The following is a 13423-nucleotide window of genomic DNA, read 5'->3' as shown; positions in this document are numbered from 1 at the left end:
GAAATAAACATTTGAAATATATGAGTTTGTATGTAATGTATGAATATAATATACAAGTTTCACTTTTTAAATGGAATTACTGAAATCAATCTACTTTTTCATGATATTCTAATTTTATGACCAGCACCTGTACATCCACTGATTACACTCTGAGAGTTTCATTAAAATCTTCCCAGTGGTTCATGAGATTTTTTTGCTAACAGAGAGGCAGAGTTATTTGAAATAGTTGAAAGCAAAGTTTTAAAAACACATCTTACGCGATCAGCAGGCACTCAGAGTAGGTGCTGTGACTGACTCTCTGCGACTAAAGCGTCACATTTTAGCACAGTATCTATAAGATCAGCTGAGTTGGCGCAAGGTTGGCGCCAAAAGTTAATCAGTTGTAGAGTTACATCCAGTGGTTACTCTATAAGAGAATCTGAATTATGAGATGTTTTGGTGCAGGCAAACACAAACACACACATACAGGCAACAACATTGGCGGCGGCGGGTGATAATGATGTGACCATTTCGAGTACAATTTCTTTCCACGGGAATTTGTCCGCACGGCAAAACTGGTTGTTCTTCAAAAACCTGCTGGCTCTGTTTTGCGCTTTAGATAGTTTTGCAGATTAGAGTTTTTTTTTTCATTTTAACGGCACACATTCAACAGTGCATTTTTTTATTTTTTTTTTTAGAAATGTGCAGAGAGAACGGAATGTGTTGACGCCTGTCAGCACGCATCCAGGTAACACTGTTAGACGGGTGATAATAAAGCGTGACCAGTCTGTCCCGCCGTCTCCTTGCTGAAATGTTTCCTCCGCCCCCCGCCACCAAAAGGCAAAGGCGGACGACAGTGTTTTTGCCTGTGGCCGAGTGTGTTCATGCATCTATTACCAAAATGTCTCACGGGCAAACACTGGATGTGCATCTAAAACTGATTCATTCTTGGAGCCAACCCATTTCAAAATGGCCACCACAGCCTACTTTACTTAAAATAAATAACACAAAGCTGGCTGTAAGTGAGTCCATTTTACAGAAAATAACCTCAAATTTGTGGTAGTAGATGAGGCTGATCCCCAACACTTTATGTGCTCACTGATTTCATGAACCAGAGGATGGATTTTAATGAAACTTTTCAAAAATAATCCATTTCTGTACATCTGATTAACAGTTGTAGCTATTTCAGTTTTAAAAAACCCTCTGAACAAAAAAAAAAATGGTTATGACACAATTGGTTTGCCTGATTTTTTTATAGATTTTATATAGATATATTGTCTTTTCTTGTTTGTTTTATCTATTTACTTTTATTTACTTTATTTACTTTTTTGATTATTACATTTTATTTTCTGTTGCTGTTGATTTTGTTCTTTGTATGGTGTCCTTGAGTGCCAGAAAGGCGCCTTTGAAATAAAATATAATAATAATAGTAATAATAATAGTATTATTATTATTATGATTCGGTCAGTTTTACAGATACTGAGCTACAATTTGGTGTGGTAGTAGCTGAGAGTCATCCCCAAAACATACCTGGAGCACATATCAAATGAGATGACACATAACCTTAGTTTCAAGGTTTGACCAAAACAGCTACAAGTCATTTTTCAGCCTAAGATGATTTTTAGTTTAAAACTCTGTCATGAACGGCAGCGGGCGATAAGCATTCCTTCAGGGAATGATAGGCCTTTAATTTTGAGGGGCGTTTTATAACATGCCTCTGATTAGACGGAGAACCTTCACACGTGTCCGAGCTGTCCGTGTCATCACCTGCGCACCGGGCTGCACAGGACCACATGCCCAACTGCATGCAAACGCGCCCGACTCTGGCCAGAACCAGCCTGTGTTGGAAGTGAACTCGTTCCACCGCTGCAACTCCACGTCTTACCTTGAAGGATGAGTATCTGAGGACACGTCATTCCCATCGTCTCAGTATCAAATGCTGTGTCCTCCCTAACGAGGTTATGTAAGATTATCTGGTTCAAACCCTCTGAGTTCTCCTTAATTAGGACATCCTCCGACTCTCGCTCTCCTGCTCTCTCTCCCTTCCTTTTCTTTGTTAGCATAACACACACACACACACACAAACCAGAGGATGGGAATCCAAGGTGACTCTGGAGATGCTTGGGGAGGGTCTTTATCAGCTTTTGCCTCTTTGTGCTTCAGCAGATTTAAGGGCTTCTTACAGGAAAATTAATGAAGGATGGGGGGGGGGGGGCTTGATGGGAACGATCTGTGTTTCAACGAGGAAATTCAAAGAGGTAAACTAAGAGGAGTGCCGGGGGTGTGGGGGTGGGGGGGACAATAATCAGAGGCCTTGTAGGGAGCTCCCTGTCAAGGTGACCTCATTGCTTAGTTTCCATCCTCCGTGAGCCAGGAGGAGAGGGAAGGGGTGGGAGTGAAGAGTGACACTGAGATAAGACCCTCAGAAACAACGCATACCTTTGAACCGAGGAGGGAAACGCATCTGACACAGCCAGGGTCTTACTGACAAGTCGGACTTTTTGTTTTTTTCCTCTCACTCTGGGCAACAAGCGCTCACCTCTACCCAAATAAATAAATAAATAAAAAATTATGACACAGCAGCAATGACGTGCAACAGCAGCAGGCAGGTGGGTGGCAGTAGGTGTGTTTCAGGATGACTGTGGGCTCACGGCAGTACAGTATGTACGCACGGATGGAGATATGAATTAAACCGAGACGGTTCGTCCCTCGCTGCTTTTTTGCACATGAGAGAAGACAATGATCAAACAAATGCCGTCTATACGGAGAGCATCGTTGTGCCACTGTATTACATCATTAGGGGCTAAGTTGGCCATTAAAGGGAACAGGCAGGAGCACCAATCCAGAAATATCATAAGGAGATGACTGGAGCTGGATCCCCTCCGTAGCAGAACATGAAGAACGGATCAACAGCTCAGTCATAAAGCACTCAGCCTGGTGGGGAGAAGCCCCGGCTCCTACAGCAGCTGACATTCACGTATCAAATATAATTCTCACACTAACCTGACATTTGAATAGTCCCCCGTTCCATACCGACAGTCACATGTGACATTCCTCATCCTGCACGGTCCAGTTCTCCATCCTCCTCGTGTCTGGGTGATAATCGGAACAAAAGACAAAAATCAGCGAGGTAAAGTCCCATCAGCTGAGGAGCCGCTGGCCGAACGGGTGTACATTAGAAGATCTATTGATGCGAGCAAGTCACCAGAGAAAATACCCAACCGTGACGTGCGGACCCAGGCACAAAAATAGCAAAGGGGCCCTGGGAGGGATTACACAACAGCCCACGTTTAAGGACGCTTTTTTCCCTCCCTCTCTGCACCTCTCCCTCTCATTGTGTTGGAGCACACAGCGGCAGCTGCCTCACTCTCACACGCAGAGAGGGGAGGCGGCTGTCATGATCCAAAGGCTCAAACATCACCGTCCTCCTTCCTTCATTCAGCTTCTGATTCTGACATTCATTATCGCCCGCCGCCACAGACGGTCACGTCTTCGCCGGTCTTATCTCAAAATATCTCATGAACCACTGGACGGATTTTAATGAAACTTGCAGGAAACAATCGTTGGATGCACATCTACGACTGGCCAACATTTTGAATCCATCCAATTCAATAGGACTGCCACAGCCAATCAATCTTAGCCGATTTAAAAATGGCAGATATTGAACTAAAATGGTCATTCACAGCACATATTCTGGGGGTGACATCTTGCGATATAGCAGAATTTATAAGGTTTGACCAAATAAGCTACAACTTCATTACTTCTTACATTACTTCAAAAACTCTGGCATGAAAGGTGGCAGGCGATATGTATTCCTTCAAGGAATGCTTGGCCGTTAATGTCATTCTGCGATGATGTGGTCTGGATGTGTTGCCGGAGTTTAATACCTGTGTGCACAGGCAGAGAAAAGGAGAAACGTCAAAAGTGACTGTGAAAGGCTTTAATGACACGGTGCCGTAGCTCCGAACGTACATCTCCCACAAGGCGAGCGCATTCGGCACGCTCGCTGAGAAGATGTGAATGAAAGGCAGCGTGCGGCTGGATGCCTGGCTGCTGCTGCTGCCGCTGCCGCCGCCGCACAGAATCAGACTTGTTCTGTGAATTGTGAGACACCCACAAGCGGCTCTGAGCCAGCTCTTCCAGTCACGACAGGATTTGCTTTGTGAATGGAGAGTCGTGATGAGGGTGTCATTAACACGGCAAAAACTGGGACAATTCTGCAGATTAACGTGCAGCTGCAATCCTCATCCTGTCAATAGGATGTATGAATTCAGTCTTATAAAGCCTCTGCATTAATGTAACAACTTGGGAAATCTAAAGACTTCCTCTGAACAAGATCGTGCATAGCGATAATGTATAAGCACTAACTTAAACAGAATTGTTGTTTTCTTTTTTCATTTACAAATGAGACTAATTGATTGATGATTTTTAGCAATTACAGCTAATACCATATTAATTTCTTTTAACTTAATACAAGTTTATATTTGCTTCATTATTTTATTAGGAAAAAATAAGGCAATTTAAAAATTGAAGGCAGAAACACATCTCAAAAAAGTTGTTCCAGGTCCATGTTTCCTCTGTGAAGCCTCTCCTCTTCTGCAAACATCCAGGAGCTGAGGAGAGCAGCTGCTGGAGGTTTTAGAGGGAATTTTGTCCCATTCTGCTCTGATGGAGGATTCTAGCTCCTCAACAGTCCTGAGTCTTTGCTGGTGAGAGGTCTGGACTGCAGGCAGGTCAGTTCAGCTCCTGGACTCTTCTACTATGAAGCCATGCTGCTGGAATGATGCAGTCTGAGGTTTAACTTTGACTTGATGAAATCTGCAAGACCTTCCCTGAAAAATACCTTATGTGGATGGAAGCATATGTTGTTCTAAAATCTGTAGATACTTTCTGCATTGATGGTATCTTTCCAGATGCATTTCCATATCATCATAGAAGGCAGGATTTTAAATACCTGAAATGTTTACTATGCTACATTGAGAATAAAATATGGGTTAGTGAGATTTGCAAATCACTGTATTTGTTTTTATTTACATTTTACCAACTTTTGGGTTGTATTAACATGCAGCTGTAATCTTCTGAACAGACAGACAGAGTTTGCTCCAACTGATAATGGTAATATTTTAAGAAACACCTTTTGTTTCGTTTAGTTAGTTCTCAGGGTATATATTGGGAATCATTCCTACCTACTACCGCACCAAATTTTAGGTGGGTATCTGTAAAATTGACTGAGCTATAGCCATTCCTAGTTTGGTCAATGTCTATTAGCTGTGGCGGCCATTTTGAATTGAGCTGACTCTGAAAGTTAATCAGTTGTACATGTACAGCCAATGATCACTTTCTTAGAGTTTCATTAAAATTCATCCCGTGGTTCATGAGATATTTCGGGAAACAGACAGACAAACACACTCATCCACACAAACCGGGGTAGAAACATTGTGTCTGCCTTCACCTTTTGGCTGCGGGCGATAATAGGATGTGATTTGAAATCCTGTAATGACACCAAATTAAAAACTTAAAACCGCGCATCCGTAAACTGCAAGAGGAGACCTTGAGAGGTGCAGAGAAGGCGACCTGAGGAGGAAGGACATCACCACCCACTCTCAGGTCTTTCTGAGAGTTTCTTGTAAATCCGTCCGCTAATTTGTGACGCAATTTGCTCACACAGAGATAAAATGAACACATTACTGCCACTTCTCCTGTGGCGGCAGGCAAAAAAATGACCCATATATTTCAGCGATCTTAAGAGATATCGCAAATCAGCTGATCTTAGCTGCTCAAATCTCTGCGCCAGAATTTGTTGAGAAGTTGCCAAACCTTTGCTTGCGAAACACAAACCTATAAATGTTTTGAAAAAAAATGTTGAAAGCTGCCCAAAATTCCAACAGAACTTTGTTCACGTCCAGGCTGAGAATAAATGCCTACATTCTGATGTACGGACTGCAGAAGAAAGTGTGAAGAGATCCGAGATGACAAGAAATGGTCACCGTGGTAACCACGCACCCGCGTCTGTCCCTCCCTGACAAGTTAATGACTGGCAGATAGAAACGGACTGAAAAGTAAGACTCAAACAAACAGCCACTGTGTGAAAACTGTGCGTACGATCTTAAAAACTGGTGTGGCAAGCTAAATCCACCCTTCACTTCCAGCTTTAAAAAGAAATTTTGGAGCTAAAATATAATTAAGGTCTGTAGAAGCTTGCGTGCTCTCTGTATTCTGAAGAAATCTGAGAGAAAACCACAAGTTTATATAACAATGAGAGACACACTGGGTGAAAGAGGACAAAAATGACTGTGATTTGATGTATAATTTGAATATGAACAAAAAACTGCTAGCAAAAATTATGTTACACTATTAACAATCAAGCTGGAAGGTTTTGGTGTGTATATTGCATGTTTTATTTCAAAGCTGCGCAATGGGATACAGGGCAAAACCTTTGACCAGAATAGCGATGCTTCTGCTTTGGCACCCCTGATAGCAAGGTATTTCATCTCCTTTTAAACAGATTCATGACCCTTTATATGTACGAAACTTTGCCCTGTCAATATTCCTGCTTTGACCGCTGTCCTTTGTTTCATTCTGTGCTGCTTGGGTGAGAAAGACTGGGTGCTTAAAAAGATTTAGTTTTGGGTTTTCACCTGTCCTAAGACGGGACGTATTATGTTCTGTTATGGCGCCTTCTGCCTGTCCTTCTGTGGACAATTTCTTGTCCGATTTTTGACTCTGCTACTTGTGTAATGTAGGAATATCAAACTACCCAGCCGGACACCTCATAAGTTAAGGATGGTCCCTATTGATTTCAAGGCCACAGGGTCAAAGGTCAACACTTTGTGAAAACCTTGTCTATGCTCCAGCTTCACATCCAACTAACATACAAATGTCAAACCTACTTGTACCTACTGATGGGCATATTATGTACCGTTGGGTGCACTCTTTTTAAAAAAATGCCCCTAAAGGGAAAGTCTGGTCATTTTTTATGTGATGTTCTGTTAAATAGATATCACTTAGTACCTCGTCAAGCATTACATCAGTCATGGAGCACAGAGTAGGTGCCTAGGGAAGACTTAAGAACAAACTTTTTCTCAAAAACAACAACATGATGTGAATTAGCCAATATTAAACATCTACACTTTTGCATGACACTAATTGTTTAGATGGCTGCCATTTTCTAAACAGAATAACATCTGTGTTACCAAATGTGTTTGTGTGTGTGTGTGTGTGGAGCATAGGAAGACCATCTTTATGCTACTGAAGCTGCTGAATGTATCAGTACACTTGGAGTTGAATAAACATTTGAATTGACTTGATACGCTCATCAGGTGGATGGATACATTCAGCAGCCTCAGCACCATCAGCGTGTAATGGTTTAAGCTCCACACATATACATATATGTAGTAACATTGGGTTGTTTGGTTGAAAAAACAGCATTAGCCTGGCCTGGATGAAACCTCTTTTAACACTGATGCTAAAAGGTACTAACTCTGTGACAGGACGCCGCTTCAAAAATAACCACTATCCCTTTAAGCCTACACACAGAAAAACAAAAAGCTCGAGACTAACAGTGTCTGATGACTAAATCCTGCCCAAATTGCAATCTTTTATCCACTGCGTGAGAAAGCTGTAATTTCCCAGCACACTTCCTCCAGGAAACGGCAACGCTGCGCGCGGCAGAAAGGCACTGAATGCCAACGATTGACAGACCCAGCACAGTATGGAATTGCAGGGAGCTATAATTAGATATAGCCTCTAACAAGCCAAAGATGAGATTGAAGCTAACTAACTGCACTGCAGCTGAGATCCATTATGCTGTATTCAGTATCTAGAGGAGCGGCACTAAAATGGCTGATACTCAATGTGCAGTGAAGGTCAAGTCTCCCGTCTCTATAAATATAATGGTCTGTCCCCCAGGATGTTCCACACAGCGCCTGGCATTTCCACGGTCTGCAGCTGTACTGTAGCTCTGCTGACCGCCTCAAATCTGCCACGGAGTTGTTTGGACCCGAACGCCACACATGACTGCAGTGGGCTGCTAATGATATTAGTGTTAAAACTGCTGGGAGGTGGGGTGGGCGTGAGGGATTGTTTATGAATGGAAGGGATGAGGCTTCCCTCCCTGCTGGCCGGAGCTGTGCTCATGTGCTTGAATGAGATTTCACCGGCAGACGAAACCGACGGCCGGCATCCTCTACGTTTCACCTGATCCATCCCTTCCTTCAGAACCCCCACCCTCCTCCCTCATCCTTCTCCTCGAGTCCTCTGCTCCGGAAGGCAGACTTATCGCAGCGGTACCTGAAAATAATCTGACATGATTGTGTGTTTCCATGACAACCAGCGTCCGTAACAGTTTCCCAGCTCTCGTCTACATGTATAATTACTGCCGCAGACTACAGCACAAAGACTGACAAAATAAGCAGGCAAATAAGAATTCAGATGGGCAGAATTACATCTCCTCTAATGATAAACATCACAATGTAGCCGCTTAAAGAGCCACTTACGAGTTATAAAATCAGACAAGAAAGGTAAAATACTCTCCACAACTCCAAATTCTGTCTTACTGAGGCACAGATAACGTTCTCCTGAATGTAAACAAACATATAGATATCATAGATAGATATTTAATGTATTCAGCTGTCTTCAGTTGTCTGTCCTAAAATTAAACTCAACCTTTGAAAAGTTTTGGTCTAATGGTTGAACAAAAGAAGACATGTCATTAATTTCTCTCATATTTCACGTGTCAATATAATGAAGTTAAACACAGGTAATACAATGAAATTAAACATTTACATAGGTGAATATATTAGAAATCCTGATAGCACAAACATTTTAGCTTATTCACAATGGAATGCAGTAAACCTCTGAAATGATTTAGATAAGCTGAATGTCCCAGTAGAGATGGGCAGAGGTTCACCAGTATGCACAAACCTGCGACTAAAAGTGGAACAATTTCAGAATAATGTTCCTCAAGGCTTTGAAAGCCTATCATCTACAGTTAATAATATCATCAACAGATTTCAAGAATGTGTGGAAATCTCTGAGCTCAAAGGACTGAAAGTCAACATTAGATGTCTGTGATCTCGGGGTCCTCAGGGGCCACTGGGTTAAAAACAGGTCTGATTCTGTTCTGGACATCACTGCATGGACTCAGGAACACTTCCACAGATCATTGTCTGTAAACACAGCTCACTGTACCATCCACTAATGCTGCTTAAAGCTCTATCAGGCAAAGAAGAAGCCAGATGTGAACACCATCCAGAAACACTGCTGTCTTCTCTGGACCAAAGCTCATTTAAGATGGACTGAGGGACAGAGGAGAACTGATCTGTGGTCAGAGGAATTGAAATTGGAAACTATTTTTGAAAATCATGAAAGCCACGTCCTCTGACCTAAAGAGAATAGGTACCATCTGGCCTGTTATGACCACTCAATTCAAAACCTGCTTCTCTGATGGTATGTGGGTGCATTAGTGCCTATGGCGTAGGGCCGTTTACACATCTGGAAAGATATCCAACATGCTACATTGCCCACATAAAACACTAGAAGCTAAAATTCAGTCGTCTGTTGCTCACAGCTGAAGAATTTTTAAGAAATGACTTAAGGTTTTCATGCCACGACTGTCTGAGGCTTACTTTTCTGTCTGCCTCTCATTCACTTGGCAATCAGGAAGTGACAGACACAGGTGTGTGGTTACCATGGCGACCACAATGAGCCACCGCAGCAGCTGTAACATGTCTTCTACAGCTGATACATCTAAAAGTGGGCCCTTTTTTCCATCAGCTTACATTAATTATGACAAGGTTTTGTTGGTATTCCAGGTGCAGCCGCTGCATCGACACCCTGCAACCGTTGTGCAGAAACTTTGCAGTGTTCCATAAAGGTCCACCTTCAAATGTTATATTTAGGCACAAAAGCCTGAATCCAATTTTCAGACAGGCTGCATGTGGCAGATAGGAGATGTGTCCAACGCGCCGTGCACGTGATCTGCATCCCGTCAGCCTGCTATTTGTTTGGGGCGGGGGGGTCAGCGGCGGGCGGGCTGGGGAAAGCCTGCTGGAGGATGGAGGATGAAGAGGAGGAGGAGAGGGGGTAACTGCATGGACGTGAGAACCCCTTGCAAACCCCCCATCTGCACGTCATGGAACATTTGCAGGACAGGGACCTCCCACCTTAAAGGCGTGCGGCGGAGAGCGGACTCGACGGCGGGAGAGCTGCCCTCCGCCGGGCGGGCGCACCTCCAGCCGAGCCTGGCCGTCGAAGGTCGGCGGAGGAGGAAAAAAAAAATGGCGCGAACAGACGTGCTGGAAGAAATGGCGGCCGCAGAGGGACGGAGAGGAAACACTTACCGTTCACTGCGTGCTCCACGGCTCCTCTCATGGCTGAAGCAGAGCGGCTGTGGTTCTCGTTCTGCTGGGTCATCTGTGCAGACAGCTGGCTGCTGTTACACATGTGGGCCGCGGGGGGGCGCCAGAGAGCAACAAGAACGGACAAACCAGACATGCTGGGGAGTTCAAAGGTCAACAAAAAGAAAACTAATACAGCATTAAAGTTACAGCATCCATGAAGAAGTTCTGTCAGAGCATCGAGAGGAGGCCTGGAAATATTCAGGTTACAACTGTTTACTGATCAGTATTTACAACATAACAGATCATGACAGGAGAAATAAAGGAAATTGTTTGTTATTTTGTTGTTCAGTCAGTAATCATTTGTTGAACTCGATGGTGAATCATAAAGCAGATAAATTACAGAAGTTGGGAGTTTAAATGTCTCCTCTGGGATATAACTCTACAGAGCTGCTGTGAATAATCTGATAAGTCTGATCAGATGAAGCGTCTGATCATTAACTGATATCCAACAAGGATATCATTTAAAATTAAGATTTCATGTTTTTTATATGTAATTTGATTATAAACTGATGTTTGACAAACAGAACATGTCAGACAGAAGGTCAAATAAAGAATCAAACCCCACAACAAAGTAAATATCAACCTGAGTTTATTCAAAATAACATGGTCTGTGCCGAATCGAGATTTCTGTCCCAATCAGTGAAAATCCTCCTCCTTCTCGGGGCTGCTTCTTTTTATAAACATTTACCACACCCAACTGTAGAATAACACACGCACACATCCCACTGGGACAGACTTTAACAGTATGGATTCAAATACATTCAATTCCCTTCATGGTGATAAGCTGAGGTCCTGGGACGTGCAGTAGATAACACCTCCATATATGTATTCACTACAGTTGTTTTCGACAGCGTGAGCTTAGGAGCCCACAATCCACTTCCTGAAAAGGGATTGTACCTGAAGACAATGTCTCAACTTGGAACTCAGGCCCCATCGCCTCCCAGCACAGATATATGCAAGATACCTCAAAGCTACTAAGAAAAAAAAACATTATTTTTTTGTACATATTCTTAAGGTCCCCTGAAGCTTCAGCATCTTTTTCTACATCATAGGCTCTTTTTTGTGTTGATGTTGATTTTATGAATTGTACCTGAACGCACCATGGAGTCCTAGTCTTTCACTATGAGCCGTAAGAAGCCGTAAGAAGCCGTAAGAAGCCGTGTAGCAGCGCAGCAGCTTTTAAATAACTCTGAAGCAACAAACAAACAAGCAAGCGCCCAACTGCAGACAGAACTATAACAATAAACATCTTATGACAGGGGTTACCTGGAGGCGATCCGTGGGCCGAGTAGGGCCTGTGTGGGGAGAATTTGGGGCGCCCACCCACAACTTACTGAGAAATGAAAACAATCCAGGGTTTAAAGAAAAACCATCAGGATGTTTCAGATATTTTCCATGTGTTTCTGATTTTAAATCAACCTAAAAACAGAACTAAAACAGGCCCAATAATAAGTTTTTGTAATGTTTTAATTTACTGTATAGGTTAAACTGAGAATGGTTTTTATGCCATTCTCCATGCCAGTTTAATTTAACATTTGTGCTCATACAGTTTTTTATTCTATAGATGGCTCAAAAAGTGTCAGCAGAACAAGAAACTGCTGTTAGCTGACAGACTTCAACAAAATGTGAAAGTCTATTTTTATATTGAGCCAAAAATGACTCGGTTATTCTTTAACTTCCTGGGTTCTGTTAATAAATGAACAATAAGAAACTAAAATTTATCAGAGAAGTATATTTCCACAAATTCGAATAAATCCATCCCACTGTTCATAAAGTGCAGATGGAGCAGTGGTGTTCTGGTTGTTCTGCTGGATTTCCACAAGTCTGAAGCACATTTTAAAAAATCAAATATAAGTCGATGAGATTAAACTGTAACATATTTATTTTTATAATGTAGAGCTAAAGATGACCTTTAAACCCACAGTGTTTGGTATCAGAGCTGACAGTCATAAATGATCAGCTGATTTTGTGTAAATGAAAGCCTCAGGTTAAACAGTAACAGGTAGAGAACAATAAACTACAGCTTTCAGCTCAGATGCCATTTTGTCCTCAGAGAGAGGGAGGATTACAAAAACAACCCAGGGTGAGAATTAAAAACCTTCTTATTCTTCTTATTTTCCTGTGAGTGTTTTCTTCCTGTGGACGGTGGAGGGAACAAGAGTCCAAACTCAGATGTTCTGGTGGCAGCTGGGAGTTCTGATGGGTTTTTACTGATCTGCTTCTTGTTCTCTGTCCAGTTTTCAGCTCTTCGAGAATCTCTTTGTTGAAACTAAAACCCTGTTTTTTCTTTAATTGTTTTATCTTTGTTGTTTTTCATTGGTTCAACTAAAGGAATGGGAACAAAGTGACGGGCTGCTGGGAACAAAGAGATCAAATCCAGTTTAAAACTGGTTCTTTGCAGAGTCTTCTGTTATGTGTCAGCACTACTCTGGTCCATCCCTTGAGTTAAGGAGACTTTTAATGTTGAGTTCAGTGGCAGAAAAACATTCCTCTGAAAATGTTAATGATGAAAACTGAAACAGGTTATTTTACTGTCAGCATGATGAGAAAATTCTGATCTGAATATATCTTTTATAAGAACCACTCAGAAGTCCAGATTGAAGGTATTAAAACTAAAAAAAACTTGCAAAGAGAGAGATATTACCCTAACATCTCTGAAATCCGTCCAAAGACAGAATTCTTTCTGCGTCCTCAGTGTAGGAGACTTCCTCCCCGCTCTGCAGCCGTCCACCCCCTCCTCTAATCGCTGGGAAACTCTGATCTGGTCATATGCTGGTGTAGATTCTCAGTCATCCAGGCCATGGTAAATTCAAAAAAAGTTAAAAAACAAAAACAACTGGACTTCTATTCTGTAGCTGAAGACGTTTCGCTTCTCATCCGAGGAGCTTTCTCAGATCAGAAATAGAGAGTGTGGAGTTGAGCTTTTAAAGCTGAGATGTGATGTAAGCTGGATTGCTTGCAAATTGTTCTCACTCTCCTAACAAAGGAGGCTCGTTAGAGTCCTTGTTTGTCTGACTCACTGAGGGGCCACTCTGGTCACATGA

General features: G+C 42.4%; 2 protein-coding genes across 4 annotated transcripts in view; one reads left to right on the top strand and one right to left on the bottom strand.

The window, feature by feature from the left end:
* Nucleotides 1–10409, bottom strand: part of hivep2b (HIVEP zinc finger 2b) — a 24973-nt gene extending 14564 nt beyond the window's left edge. Inside the window, exons 1-2 of one of the 2 annotated variants that reach the window (XM_017421590.3) lie at nt 10320–10409; nt 2983–3071 (exon numbers count right to left, since the gene is read on the bottom strand). The gene's annotated coding sequence lies outside the window, so the exon portion shown is untranslated. Of the gene's footprint in view, nt 1–2982; nt 3208–10319 lie in introns of those variants that run through there. The other variant, XM_037977968.1, reaches the window with a different exon arrangement.
* A 2005-nt stretch (nt 10410–12414) lies between these two features.
* The window catches only part of LOC108239027 (protein NLRC3-like), an 11028-nt gene continuing 10019 nt past the window's right edge, over nt 12415–13423 (top strand). For both annotated transcript variants that reach the window (XM_037977970.1, XM_025007099.2), the window contains exon 1: nt 12415–12462. The gene's annotated coding sequence lies outside the window, so the exon portion shown is untranslated. The remainder of the gene's footprint in view (nt 12463–13423) is intronic.

This window comes from Kryptolebias marmoratus, linkage group LG10 (assembly GCF_001649575.2).
Source record: "Kryptolebias marmoratus isolate JLee-2015 linkage group LG10, ASM164957v2, whole genome shotgun sequence".
NCBI classification, from domain to species: domain Eukaryota; kingdom Metazoa; phylum Chordata; class Actinopteri; order Cyprinodontiformes; family Rivulidae; genus Kryptolebias; species Kryptolebias marmoratus.
This window is presented reverse-complemented; position numbering and strand designations above follow the sequence as displayed.